The sequence below is a fragment of the Capsicum annuum genome, chromosome 8 (genome assembly GCF_002878395.1).
Source record: "Capsicum annuum cultivar UCD-10X-F1 chromosome 8, UCD10Xv1.1, whole genome shotgun sequence".
Lineage (NCBI taxonomy): Eukaryota > Viridiplantae > Streptophyta > Magnoliopsida > Solanales > Solanaceae > Capsicum > Capsicum annuum.
In genome coordinates this window covers 60,487,352-60,503,380 of record NC_061118.1, presented here as the reverse complement: position 1 = coordinate 60,503,380, position 16,029 = coordinate 60,487,352, and positions in this window count along the sequence as shown.

The following is a 16,029-nucleotide window of genomic DNA, read 5'->3' as shown; positions in this document are numbered from 1 at the left end:
ATTGATGAAAAGCTGAAAAGATGACTCTCAGTACTTGCTGAATCAACATGAGGACCACGAGTAGACCTAATGGACCGCATGTGCACAAAGCAAGTACCAAACGTCCAAAATCTTGAGAGCTAACTTTCCAGAAAAAATTTGTCTGGCACTTGAGGTCGCCACTTACACTCTCCCTGCTGACCGTAAGTGCCACCTGTACCCAGGGACATGGCACAAGTAGAGACCATAAGTATCTATCAACCCTGTTTTCTCCTATTTCATTCGGGCATTGGTTTTAGGGGTTCCTCATGTACTATAAATAACCTTTATGTGTTTTTTAGTAGAAGTTCTGCACTTTTGATATTCATAAACATATTTTTATTTCGTGATTAGATTTTGATCTTGGGATTCTTTTGTATTAACTTTAGCTGATTAATTTAGTTACGGTTATGGGTTTTCAACTTCTTATTATTGTAATTTCATCTATACTCTTAATCATGAATGTCGTTGATCACTTTACAAGAATGAACGGCTAAAAACCTATGGCTATGGTCATGGAAATCTTAGTGTATTGACGAAGTAGGGGAACTACTATTTTTTTTTTGAAATGATACCCATGCATATATTGCTTTATCTTGAATATAATTGGTTTCATAATGGGTGTACATGTTAGGATTATTCCTACATTATTGCTACTAACACCAAAAGAGGAGTAGTGACTAGGAAAAGATTAAGACAACAGTAATTTGGAGTTTAACTGTTAATCCATGCTTCTAGGTTTTATCTTAGTAAGATGGTTTGGTTTTATCTAATCATTAGAGATTTAAAAGGAAATAGTTCATTGGAATCCTAATTAGTGGTGATTTTACATCTCATACGCACTCAACATTCATGCACATTACCATGTTTTGATTAATAAATGAGACATAATTGTAATTGAATACACTAATATCTATATTTTACAAGCACATAGTTGATGAGATAGAAAGATATGGATTAGAGCTTAAAATGATCAAAATAAAGAAAAAAGTGTAGCTAAAGACTTGGTGCAGAACTAGCCTCAGTTACCACAATCGTGATTTGAGGACCGAGATCACAGTTAATTCAAAAAGTTCACTTGACCACGGTCATATGAGTTAATTACGATCGTGGTAGTCATGGTCACAGCCAAGATAGTGCAATCGTGGCTTAGCAAAAGATTGCAGCCCAAGGGCAAATCACACCAAAGAATATCACAATACATACAAGAATATTGATCAAGAATGACTTTTTACTTCCTCTACTGTGTTATTCGTTTAGGGTTACCACAATCCTTGTTAGGTGTTTTAGCTGCTCATGTTTACAAGAATATCCATTGAATTCATAAAAGGAAGCATATGAATAATATTACAATAATTGAAGAATAAAAAATAGAATATCAAATTAATATTCAACCATAAAACCAAGAACAAATTATTCTAAGATGAAAAGTCAAATCTCATAATGAATATAGTGTTATGAATGTAAATTGTGTGTAAACAAATACAAATAAATAAAATGTGTATTTGTAGAATGCATCAAAATCCTAAAAATCCTAACCAAAATAAAAATGAAAACTAGGTTACCAACAATTAACAGAACCACTTATGGGCCATAGGTACTACCTACGGACCCTAGGTGTCTTGTAAGATTCAGAAGAAATCAACAATTGTCAGAATTTCCACCTATAATGGAAATTATAAGGGGCAGAAGTGGTACTTACACCCTGTAGGTAACCCTACGGAACTCTCTGAACAAACTTCATACTTCAGATCTTCATAATCTATTTTTTCTAACACTTACATAGCCACAGATGGTGGCCATAAGTGGGTCCATGAGTGGTCCCTCTGCAGACTTCAACTCTTTTTCTTCTTTTCTGCTAAAAAAACTTGTTTCCTGCAAAACAAATCTCAAAACACATCTTATATAATAAGACCTAAGTACTTGTATATTTTCTTGTTTTAAGCATCAAAAGTGGCATAAAACCTTCGTAAATCAACACCCTCAACTTAGAACATTTGCATGTCCTTAGGCAACAAACACAACACTATGTTTAACCAAGAGAATCCTAAGGAGCTTATGGCAGTCAACTCAATTTCAAATCAACAACTTTACCCCCTCCTATTTTAAACATTTCAAAACTAACTATGTGGATATGTGTTGCACAATATTTTGACACAAAGGAATAAAGATATGGAATTACATTAGGACCAAACAACGAAGAGCATATGTAAGTTACACTACTTGAATAGATAAGTAGCTAATAACATAACCCTTGTTCCCCCCACAGTAAAAAAATCCCATTTTCATAGTATGATCATGCATGTCAATGCAGGGATAATACAGAGATACTCACACTCATAAAATAAGATCCAATTGATATGATTAAAATACCGTAGACTTTCCATTATTCTCTTTACCTTAGCTTTTCAAAAAGTTAGACAAGGATCACTATAAGACTTTATTCCGCCTTTAATGTAGGCTTAGGGGATTGTGTGGTACATTTGGGAATTAGTGACTCACCCTTCTTGACACTATACTTACATTTATGGGATCCACTTCTCAACATAACTTTCTGTTATTTCTCTCTTTTTTGTTTTTTTGCTTATTCAAGTTGGGTGTGATTTCTTTATTTTCTTTTTTTTTCTTTTCTTTTTTTCACTTTTTTTCTTTTTTCTTTTTTCATTTTATCTTTGTCTTACCACACCCAACCCTACTTTATTTTCTCTTATTCAAACTCTTCATCATACTAATTTTAACTTGCACCCCTATGATAGCTGATGTACTATAAAAATATAAAACTTTTGACACTTAAAAAAAGAAAATATGCATGTTTTTAAGGTTATTTTGTTATATATGATGCGTTTTGAGTATGTTTTGAAGAAAATTATATTTTCGATGTTAAGTTCATGAAAAAGATGAAAAGGGTATTTTTGCTACTTATTGGAGCAATTATGGATGTTCAAGACAATTTTTGGCTTGTTCATGATTAAACCATGTGTGGTAATTGAAGAAAAGCTGAAAAGATGACTCTCAGTGCTTACTGAATAAACATGACGACCACGAGTAGAACTAATAGACCGCATGTGCTCAAAGCAAATACCAAACATCCAAAATCTCAAGAGCTAACTTTCAAGAAAAAAAAATTTTGGCACTTGAGGTCGCCACTTACACCCTCCCTACTGACCGCAAATGCCACCTGTGCCCAGGCATAGGGCACAAGTAGAGACCATAAGTGTTTATCGAGACTGTTTTCTTCTATTTCATTCGGGCATTGGTTTTAGGTTTTCCTCATGTACTATAAATACCCTTTATGTGTTTTTTAGTAGAAGTTCTGCACTTTTGATATTCATAAACATATTTTTATTTCATGATTAGATTTTGATCTTGGGATTCTCTTGTATTAACTTAGGCTAATTAATTCAGTTACGATTATGGGTTTTCAACTTCTTATTATTGTGATTTCATCTATGCTTTCAATCATGAATGTCGTTGATCACTTTACAAGCATAAGCGGCTAAGAACCCATGGCTATGGTCGTGGAAACCTTGGTGGATTGATGAACTAAGGGAAGTGCTATTATTTCTTTGAACAGATACCCATGCATATATTGCTTTATCTTGAATATAATAGGTTTCTTAATGGGTGTACATGTTAGGATTCTTCCTACATTATTGCTATTTACATCAAAGAGGAGTAGGGACTAGGAAAAGATTAAGACAACAATAATTTGAAATTTAATTGTCAATCCATGCTTCTAGGTTTTATCTTAGTAAAATGGTTATGTTTCATCTAATCATTACAAATTTAAAAGGAAATAGTTAACTGGAATCCCAATTAGTGGTGATTTTACATCTCATACGCACTCAACATTCATGCATATTACCATGTTTTGATTAATAAATGAGACATAATTGTGATTGAATGCACTAATATCCATATTTTACAAGCACATAGTTGATGAGATAAAAAGATGTGAATTAGAGCTTAAAATGATCAAAAGAAAGAAAAAAAGTGCAGTTGAAGACTTGGTGCAGAACTAGCCTCAGTTACCACGGCGTGGTCTGAGGACCAAGATCATAGTTAAGTCAACATGGTCACTTGACCGTGGTCGTGTGAGTTAATTCCGATTGTGATAGTCGTGGTCACGACCAAGATAGTGCAATCGTGGCTTAGAAAAAGATTGCAGCCCAAGGGCAAATTAGGATATATATATGTGGCTAATCCCAATTTCTGGCAAAAAGACTCAAAACCTACTTCATTCATAATATTCCATCTTTCCAATGGTTAGGTTTTTGTTCTTGAGTTCATAGCCTCCATTCTTAGAGAAGAAAATATTATTTTAATTTTTGGTCCAGAATACATTAGAGTAGTCTCTAAGTGGAGGAATAGCTCTCTTCTATTGGAGATTTGTAGGAGTCTAAAGTTTGAAGTAACATTTACTAAAGCTTCAATAAATCATTTCCATGGAGATTATATGTATACATATGCTTATTTATCTTATATGTAGCTAGATCTCCCTCCTGGGGTTTTGTATGAATAGGGGTTAAAGTGTGTGTGGGTTGTTATTGTTAGATTCTATTTAGTAGTTTATATTGATGGTTTTTATCATTGCTTGACTAATTTGATTTGGGATTTATGGGTGAAAACTCCAAATACCTATATGGGTTTGATGGGTGAAAGCTCGAAATGCTAGAAAGCTCTAGGACTTTTTTGAAAGAAGGGTTTTGGGTGAACTTTAGGAATCTATATCATCTTTGAAAGAGGGAGTTAGAGACCAAAGCAATGGTAGACAATTATATGTGTAGTTAGTTAATCTATCACTTTCTTTGGCATAAGGGTGGTTGTGAAGTTGACTATACCATGGGTGTTATCTAGAAATAGGGATACCAATTATTGAATACATTCATTAGCTATTTGGAAGAATCAATGGGTGAATGTTTCGTATTTTGTTGAAAGACTAGCATTAAAACCTTTAACCACTCCTACCCACACTTGATCTACTAAAAGGAAGTTAATTAGTAACATTTAAATGTCACTTCCCTTAGTAATACAGAATCCTAATATCAATGCCTATTTGATAAACCCTAATTATTTGATTCAGTTACCGCGACTGTGGTCTGTTCCACCACGATCGTAGAGGCTTCATGTCTTGCATAACTAGGACTTAAATTATGGTCAAATCATTCTAAATGACCATCCGAATGCCAATTTCCCACACATATCTCTTTCATGATTCTCTCAAATTCTCTCAAATTTGTGGATTTGCATTGCATATCAAAGTGTCATTTTATTCCAACTGCATCATCCACAAATGGTATTTTGTCCTAACTCCCTTTTTTTATTAAGTTAATTGCATGCTTAAAACTCGTACTTTTGAGAAAGGCCTGAACTAATGCTTTAATTTCAAAATACATGCTTGTTGATGATCATTGCTATGGTTATCTGTTGTTGTCGGTGTACAAACTAATGGGGAAGTTTTGAGTACCCAGATTTAGGCCTAAAATTGTTGAAATAATCATGTACACCATGATTTTGATTTAATGCCCGAATGAGTTAATTTGAATCCTTCCAAGTTTGGGGCCATAATCACACATTCAAGGCTTAAATTCCTTACATATAATGTTGATATACCCAGTTGAAACAAAGAATTGGGGTTTAAATTTTGTTTTAAGCATTGTACAGAATCTGTCGACTAATGTCTCAGGTACCGTGATCGTAGTCCCATTGACCGTGATCGTGGTCAATGCTTCGCGATTCCATACTTAAGGGCGGTGTCTGCAGGAAGCAAAATTTTTGCACATCAAATTTTGCCCCCAAAACCCTCTATAACACTGCCACATGAGCTTATATGCTTGATCTAGCATGTTTTTGGTATGATAATGTAATTAATGGTCTGAGTTGCATTGCTTAATAGGTTCTAAACCTCCAAGATGTGAGATTTTGACAAAACCAGATTTGTGGTTGTCAAATGCCAAGACCTCTACTTCGATGATCTACCAAGGATGAAATTACTCCCGAAAAGGGGTATTTTCCTTGATAAAGTGAAGAAAAAGATCCCACCATTCGATGCTTGACTTAATGCTACCTGGTGGATGTGTTTTGCCTTAGACCCCTGCTATACAAATGAGCATTGGGTGCATAAGTTCTACGAGAACCTTAGTGTAGTTTCTCTCACAAACCAATGATGAAAATTTGGGGAAAGTAAGTAATCTTCGGAGCTAAGCGGATTAATGAGGTATATAGGTTGTCGAATGTTGACATAGGGCATTTCCAAGCAAAAGGATATGATCCAAGAACCTAGATGGCAACCATATTATGTCTGGGCAAAGAAGTATGCTGGGCCATCACCAAGAGAGATATCTTGATGAATGACTTCATAGATGAAGCTAGTCTATGGTTGAATACCATCATAGTAGAGTTTCACCGTGTACTCACATGACTACGATTACAAGCATGTAAGCTCGGATGGTGGGTTGTCTCTTATCTAGCATCTTTTTTAATGTAGGTAAGATTGTGATCTAAGAATGGAGGTACTTCAAGAATCATAGAGGTACACTGCTTCTTTTTATATCCCATATCATTGAGCTTTGTAGGAGGGAAGAGGTGGATGAGTATATTAAAGATACCTGGGTACACCCAGGCCCCCGCATCTTCCTACTCAAATTTTGGGGTGAGGATACCCTTCGTCAGAGCAAGAAAAGGAAGGTGTACTCAAGAAAATAAACCCAGGAGGACACGGACTCCTGTAGACCGTTATCAACCAACCCCTTCGATGATATCTCAGATCAGATATATATGGTTTGGGAGTTGTTATCTAGACTGCCTCAGGGACCAGGAGAGTCCTCCACTACTCATTATTTCTACGTGGCTCAGTCAGATTATGAGATATATCTAGTAGATTAGAAGAAGCAAGTAGCCATAATTTCCATCTTGGATAAAGCCTATTTATCTTAGCAAAATCTCACAGGGACCTCAAGGAGTCGCACAAAAAGATGATGAAGAGAGATATATTATTCAGAAAGCTATAGAAAGGGGTGAAGGATATTTTCAAGGTGCTTAAAACCCAATGATAGACCACCTTCACTTAGGTTGGATAGTGATAATGAGGCCCCCACTGATTGGTCAACTAACGATTTTGATGGTAATGGTGTAGAGTCAGTGGGAGAGAGCAGCTCTAGATGCAGATTCAAAGAGACCCCTCTTACTCTTGCCTTATTGCACACGCAGTGAGGACACTGCATTTCTTTTTAGTTATTGGTGCCCCCCGAATTGTATAATTTTGGTGATTTTGATGTTGTTTTATGATGACATTCTGGATATTATTTTTGTTTTTTTGGGATGTTATATCTTTAGGCACTGTGATGGTGTCCACATTTTATGGATTATCATGTGGTGTTTAGTCTTAGTTTTTATCTTACTTTAATTGTATTTTGATATGGTGATTCATGACTAACTTTGCCCTATGATAGATTGAGTGACAATATTCTTAAGAGTAAAGCATCGTGTTTGGGTTTTGATACATATATGAAGGGGAAGTCTGAGTACTCGTAGCATAAATGTCATGAATGTAGAGGAAGTCAAAGTACTTTTGGCATTGTACATTGTAAATATGGGATCACATTGTACACCATTTGCGAAGTTTGAGTATCTATATAGTTGGTTTTCCTATTTTGAGCCAAAATATTAGGCTAAAACTTTGGTTGATTCCATGGTTTAGCAAATTTAAGTGGTGCTAATGCAACACAAACAACCCCCTTCTTCCAAAATTTTTCAAAAAATCAATGGCATGGACGTGAGCAAAGTTGTAACAAAACTTCTTCTCTTGTTGTGACTCCATAAATTTTTTACTTATGGATAGTGATAGATACTCCAAATTTGTCTCTAGAGGGAGGGAAATTTGAGCTCCCTTGGCTAATTTTTTATTCCACGTGGGGTGATCTTTTCGCATTCATCTCTTATATACTTGTGTTATCTAGAACTTGTCCCATTAGTCTTTCAAAACTAATTTTGATTGTAGTTGGTTAGAGAAATAATCTTGGGCCATCTTTGTGAATTTGGAACCCACTCTAGCCTAAATAGCCAACTTGTGCATAATGTTAATCCCTAGTTCTCACTTTGAGCCTCTGGACTGTTCTTTGGCATACTCATTACAAATTGTGAACCATTTCTTTTATCCCTCTTTTGAACCATACCCTCATTGAACTTGAAATGCAATTTGAGGTTAAAAGCCTAAGTTGGGGGTGGTAAAGATTGATAAAAGTAAGTTTGGGGCCACTAAGTGTTAGAGAAATTCCTAATGTTACTTAGCATTGAAACCAAATTAATAGAAAAATAAAGGATCTAGCAAATGAATGAATTGCATGAAATCTGAAAGAAAAAGAAATGAAAGAAAAGTGGTGAACTATGGAAGAAAAAAATAGGCATGAGAAAAGAGAGAAAACAAAGAGGAGTGGTCCATTGTCAAAAAGGCAAATTAAATAGTGTGATGTAGATGTTCAAGGAAAGGCATAGCCATGTTGTCCAAAATGATATCCTACCTTATCCCGAACCTACGTTTCAAGCTTAGAAAGTCCTTTTAGGTCTCCGACCATTTACTTTCTTCATAGTAGTGATTGAAAATAGAGGCAATCCTATGGTATGACACTTGTTGCATAGATATCTCATTTGTGAGGGAGGGAGTTTTTGCTCTTAAAATTCCTTGTTGCATATTTTGTGGCTTGGTGTGGAATTTTCTTTCTTTTGAAGTAGGCATGTGAACAAGTTAAGGTGGGTGATTTCATCACCTCCTGAGCAATGAGAAAAATAGAGTATAGCTTAGTTTTGATCAAAAGGGATTCACTTCTAGAGTATTGGTTTTTTATTGCTTGGTTTCTCTTTGAAATCCTATGTATCCTTCGTTATTGCATCTTATGATGAGGGGTGTAGTGCAAAATAGCTTAGCCCATATGCAATGAGCTACGTATGGTAGTGACTAAGGTTAAAATCATTGGGATCCTTGATACATAAGGTTGGGCATAGATAATTGTTGTCGTATGATATGAGGTAGTGTTGCTTGAGAATAAGAAAGGGTTTAAGTTGAGGGTGTTGATGAGTGATGATTTTACCACTCATACGCACTCAACATTTGTGTACATTACCATGTTTTGGATGAATAAATAAGACATAATTGTGATTGCATACACTAATATCCACATTTTGTAGGCACATAGTTGATGAGATAGAAAGATTGGATTGGAGCTTAAAATGATCAAAAGGAGGAAACAAAGTGCAGCTGAAGACCTGGTGTAGAACTATCCTCAGTTACCTTTGTTGTGGTCTGAGGACCGTAATCGCGGTTTGAGTACCGCAATCATGGTTAATTTAAAAAAGTCAATTGACCACGGTTGCGTGAGTTAATCACAATCATGGTAGTCACAGTCACGGACAAGCTAGTGAGATCGTGGCATAGCGAAAAATTTTAGCCTAAGGAAAAGTCTGGAAATGCACGTGGCTGATCCAAATTTTTGGCAAAAAGACTCTAACCCTATTCATTCATAATATTCCATTTTCCCCAATAGTTAGGTTTGGATTCTTGAATTCCTATCCTTCGTTCTAGGAGAAGAAAATATTGTATAAATTTTGGGTGAAGAATACATTGGAGTAGCCTATTAATGGAGGAATAGCTCACTTCCATTAGAGATTTGTGGGAGTCCAAAGTTTGAAGTAACATTTACTTAAGCGTCAATAAATCATTTCAATGGAGATTATGGGTATATCTATGCTTATTTATCTTATGTGTAGCTAGATCTCCCTCTTGGGGTTATGTGTAAATAGGGGTTAAAATATGTGTAGGTTGTTATTATTAGCTTCTATTTAGTAGTTCATGTTGATGGGTTTTATCATTTCTTGACTAATTTGATTTGGGATTTATGGGTGAATACCGCAAATACCTATATGGGTTTGATGGGTGAAAGATGCAAACTCTAGAAAGCTCAAGGCTATCTTTAAAAGAAGGGTTTTGGGTGAACTTTAGGAATCCATATCATCCTTGAAAGAAGGATTGGGAGACCAAAGCAATGGTAGACAATTATGTGTGTAGTTAGCTAATCTATCACTTTCTTAGACATAAGGATGGTTGTGAAGTTGACTATACCATGGGTGTTATTCTAGAAATAGGGATGCCTAAATTGAGGTTTTGTTACAAATTATTGAACACACTCATTAGGTATTAGAAAGAATCAATGGATGAAAGTTTGGTGTTTTGTTGAAAGAATATCATTAAAACCTATAACCACTCCTCCCCACTCTTGATCTACTAAAAAGAAGTTAATTATTAACATCCACATGTCATATCCCTTAGTAATACATAATCACAAGATCCGGGCCTAATTGATAATCTCTAATTATTCAAAACCCCGAATTTATACTAGAAGAAAAAACAAAAAGAAACATTAGTGTAGATACCTATGTCCCTAATTTTTATCATTTTGTAACATTGGTTTGAATTTAACTTGTATATATTATTTTGAATTAACTTGATTGCCACTCACATTGTTCCTCATAGATTCAACCCCGACTCCAGAGTTGGTTAAATATATTAATGATGATCACATTTCAATTTAATTGGTGTGTAAGTTGAGTGTTGTCAGATCTAGATAAGGGTTAGTAAGGCGATATCCTAAGACTCAAAAGATAAAGGGTAAAATCCTTCTGCTCGTCCAAAAGACCGTAAAAGGTTCATAACTTATCGATTTTGCATGCAAGGTATTTGGTTGGTTCAATATAATATGATAAACCTACAGAGTTGAGAATCCAAGGGGCACACAATCCCATTATTCAGTTACGATTGATTACAACTGAAGTTTACATTTGCTACTAGTTTGACATACATACTTAAAACCCCCATTTACATTTCCAATTTTGCCCGTTGATTACAATAAGTGAGTTTTGTGACTCCACATATTCCCTTCCGATTTGACCCAAAACTCTATTCGGTTACTATATTTATCAGCGACCGTATCATCTTTTGAGAAAAGGTGTAGCTTGGACGTCATGCAATTTTTTCTTTGTTGCTAGGGAATACAGTGTTGATGTGTGATTTGAAATTTTTGCAATTTTTGGTTTTTTATATTTTGTTTTTTTCCCTAGTTGGGTATACGTCGGTGTATGCCTAGCACTCAAAGTAGAGGTAATCCCTTACTCCCACTGAATTCAAATCCAGAGAGGATCCTTCAAAAACCTATTAAGATAACAGAGCTAAAAAGAGATGATTTGCCTCCCCTTTTCCTGAAGGAGTTCCAAACATTATTGATCGACAGACTGGTGAGATTTTATCTCAAGCTGAAAATAAAAGGAGGGTTGTAGAAGAATGTTAATGCATAGATCAAGAGGTAGAGTTAGCTGAGCAGAGATAGGCAGTAGACCGCTGAGCAATACTCTGTGGAAATTTGAATACAGTTAGAGGAGGCCGACCTTAAGTGATCCCGGTATATCATTATGTTTAGCCATATAAAGATGATGAATAAGATCTGGGATATATTGAGTTGACAGATACAGGAGCTTTTATTCCTCCTATTTTGCCCACAGGTGTCATGTTTAACATTCTAGTGATATGAGTTAACTCTTATAATTGAAGGGCGTGTTTGAAAGGTTGCCTACAAATGATGCAAACATGCATCTAGCAATTTTATAGGAATCAGCACCTTATGCACCATTCTAGGGGTAGATTAGGAGGCATTGAGACTAAGGTTATTTCCCATCTTGCTTGCTGGAGAAACATCTTTATGGCTAGGGGAACTTCTAAAAGGGTCTATCACTATTTTGAGTGAGTTATACAGACAATTCTTAAGCAGTTTTTTTTCTCCATCAAGGGTATTGCAACTCAAGGATACGATTTATAACCTCAATTAGTTGTAGTCAGAATCTATGTATGAGGCATGGTTCAAGCTCAAGAAGAAGCTTAGCACGGTGACCAACTACCGAATTTCAGGCATAAACTTGTTAGAGATCTTTTATAGAGCTTGGACTATTAGTTTTTGAGCAATGGTAAACATAATCTCTGGAGGATCCTTCATGAGATTATGATGGGCGATGGCTTCGATTATTATGGATTAGATCGTATTAACTAATCGAGGTTGGGAAACTTGGGAGGTTGAGAGATGCTCTTACATTTATGCCATTGGAGCTTTCAGTGAGTGCAGAGTAGATGAGGATGTTGTAGCTTAAGATATTTCCCTATTAAGGATACATATTGGTGAGTTTGCCAAATAATTTATAATAGTAAATTCTACAAAGGTTAACAAAGTAGGGCACGGGGTGTATCTTCTAGGATACATAAGTCTTAGTTAGAAGAGGAGGAAAGGTATATGGATCTTTAGTTGGTGCGTTTTTAAGCCCAAGGGCAGAGGAATCAAGGACAAAACTATTATTATGGTGACAAATACATTCCACCTGGCATACGAGTGCAAAATTAAGAATAAAAGAGATGTTGACCAAGCTGATGAAGGGTCAATAGGGGTAAGAAACTTTCCTTAATGATCTCAGGGCCGATATTTTAGGATTGACCCAAAAGATCGGGTCATATTCAACTACTATTAAGTAGTTGGAACAACAGTATGGGTAAATCTCTTCGTTTTGATCAAACGATAGATAGGTGCCCTTTCTTATGACACTATATAAAATCCTCTAATACTTGTACATTTTATGGCTATTGACATTAGGGGTTATTACCCATCCGATGATCATTTTTTGTTGGCTACTAATGATCCAAAGATGAATACTATTATTGAGAATAAGCTACCTGAAGCTGAATTTGAGAAGCAAACTTATAGTGATATTTATTTTAAGAATAATGACAGTGATGACTAGGTGGAAGAAGAGCTCCAAGATATAGTGTAGCAGTTTAGCACAAATTTTCATGCATCATCAGTAGAAAATAAAGGGGACCAGGTGTATTCACCATCCCATGTTCTATTGGGCCTTATGATATTAAATAAGCTCTATGTGATTTAGGGGCAGGAATAAATGTAATGCCTTTGGTTATATATAAGGTGTTGGGTTTAGGAGAATTCAAACCTATATCTGCAAGGCTGTTGGTGGCTGATTTATCTGTAAAAGAACCAATGGGTATTGTGCGCTACATAAAAGTGAGTGTGGCATCATTCACTTATCTGGCATATTTAATGATTTTAGACTGTCTAGTGGATGCCCACTCTTCGACTATTTTGGGTAGACCTTTTTTATCCACTAGTCGAGTATTGATTCATATGGGCCTAGAGGATATCACCTTCAAATGGAACAATGAGAAAATGTTGTTGAATATATGCATGATAGTATAATAGCTAGATGATTTGAGAGTGGCAGTGGTGATTGATGTAGTGGATAATGATGTATTTGTAGTGGATTTACCTATTGAGAAGATATTAGGAGTAGAAGCATTAGCGGCAGTGATCATGAACTTTGAGAGTGATGGGATAGATGAATATGATAAGCTAGTTATGCACTATATGGCACAAGTTCTTACAAATATTCCCCTAAGAATCTGGATCGTGACTTGAAGAATAGAATTACACCTCCTACAAAACCATCTATTGTGGAGCCTCTGGTATTGTAATTGAAAGCCCTCCCATCACATTTGTAGTAAACATTCTTGGGGAAAACACAACCTTACCGATGATCATTGCAGCAGATTTGGCAGAAGCATAGGTGGAAACTTTGACATTGGTATTAAAGAAATTCAAGAGAGAAATGGGATGGACAATTGCAGACATTGTGGGGATTCCACCAGGTTTATGCGCACACAAAATTTAGCTTGACCCAAACAACATTCCCAGTATTGATCACCATAGGTGACTGAATCTGCCTATACAAAAGGTAGTTGAAAATGAGATAATCAAGTGGTTAGATACAGGGGTGTTTTTTCCCATTAAAGACAGCAAGTGAGTGAGCCCAGTTCAATACGTTCCAAAGAAAAAACAAATCACAGTGGTTTTAAATGAAAAGAATGAATTAGTACCAATGAGGCCAGTGACCAATTGGAGAGTATTCGTGTATAACAAAAAACTGAACAAGTAGACACAAAAGGGCGACTTTCCTATGTCGTTCATATGTCATATGCAGGACAGACTAGTAGGTAGGATTGGTATTGGTTTCTTGATGGGTATTCAGTGATATGAGCCAAATCAGCTCCATTCTTTTGGGATTTATTCTTCAAGGGTCAAACCTTAGATCTACGACTTGTTCATCCTAGGGAAGCACATACGAGATTATAGGAGAGCTTGAAGCATGGAAATAACTATATTTGATGATGTCTACCTCATAGTATTAAGACACATCACTTTTGAAAGATAGCGTGGAGTGTACGAGGTCTACAATGCAAAAAAAAAGGCATTTGGGACCACATATGGGCATTTGATGTTTAGGGCCAATTTTGGGCCCCTTGATTTTTAGGGTCACTTCTTGGCCTATTGTGAAATAAATAGACCATGGCTATAAATAGCTAGTTTTCCTTCATTTTAGACTTAGCTGATGAATGATGAATTGAGATACACTTGCAAGTATTTTTATTGAAAATTGTTGGGAGTTTCTTTGGTTGTCTAAAACATGGGTGCATGGGAACTATTTCCGTTGTGTCCTCATAAGAGGCTAATATTATTGATAATTGATAGGAAGTTCTAGGGTTTAGTATATATTTGGTTGTCCTCTCATTATCGACTTATGTCAATCTATTTATCTTTTACTTTATCGTACCATTTCCTTGTTTAATTGTTTTTGTGATTCAATATTTAGTGTGTTTCCTTTGTTTTCTTTTCATCTTTATTTTTTATATTTTTTCCTTATATCATTTGATATTATATTTGATCTTGATTTCATAATTACGAAGTCAATCTTGGATTTGTTATCTTAAAAATCACAAAAAAAGTGTCAAAAAATGAAAATCCAAAAAAAAAATCACTATTCCCATTTTTTACCCAAGGTCAAAATTTAAGTTTTTGATGTTGTATTTTTTTCTATTTCTAGTGTTATATTTGTGTTCTCTAACACTACAGGAGTCTAGGGTTCGAATTTGAGCAAAATCAGAGTTGATTTAAGTGTTCTACCATTGTTGTTAGCTTGAACTTGAAGAAAGTGAGGTGGGTTAGAGATCTGGAATGTTTGGTTAAGAAATTGAACAAATTGATGTTTGGAATGTGTTTATAAGGTTGAAAATAGCTTTGGTTCAAACTTTAATTGCATTTCGATCATCGGTTCAAAAGTTAGAAAGATTGATGTTCTTGGTGTTATTGGTGTTCTTGGTGTGTTCTTTAGGAGATTGTTATATTCATCTTAAAAGTTCATCCAAAAGAAGGTGTTTGATACAAAAAGAGCCAAGAAAAAGGTGTTGTACTTGTTTATTTTTGGAAATATTCCAATCTTCCAAAAAGTGAAAGGAATCAAAAGGCATAAAAAAATATTCCAAAAGAAGACAAAGGAGAGAACAAATAGGGGACCACAAGAAATTCAAGCTTCTTGAGTTTGAAAATTCAAATTGAAGAGTCAAACAACCTTGAATTTTCATCTAAATTATCCCCCTTAACAACTTCAATCCAAGCTTATCAACCTCTTCTCAACATCAAATCCAAGTCCTAAACACATCTCATCACTCTAAAAACTCTGTTGCTTAAGGTTTGAATTTTAGTTTGATTTTCTTCATTCTTAATCATCATTATTGTTTATTTTTCTTTTGTGTCTTAATTTCTTATGTCTTTTATTTCTTTTATCGTTTGTTTCTTAATTAAACTCTTGAATTCAAGTCTGCCGTGTTATATTTCTTTGTTCGTTTTGTCTTGATTTTTTTCTTTCTTATTTTGATTCTTGAATTCAAAGTCCTTTCCTTTATCCTACAAATGAGTCAACAATAGTTGTTTCCTCTCTTTTCTTAATTGTACTAAAAATCTATAGGTGGAGCAACCATTGATACCCTTATGAAAGCTCTTATGGGGATGCAATGGATAGTGGATAAAATAAATGGATCCATGACACGAATTGAATATACATTGGAAAATGTGGAAA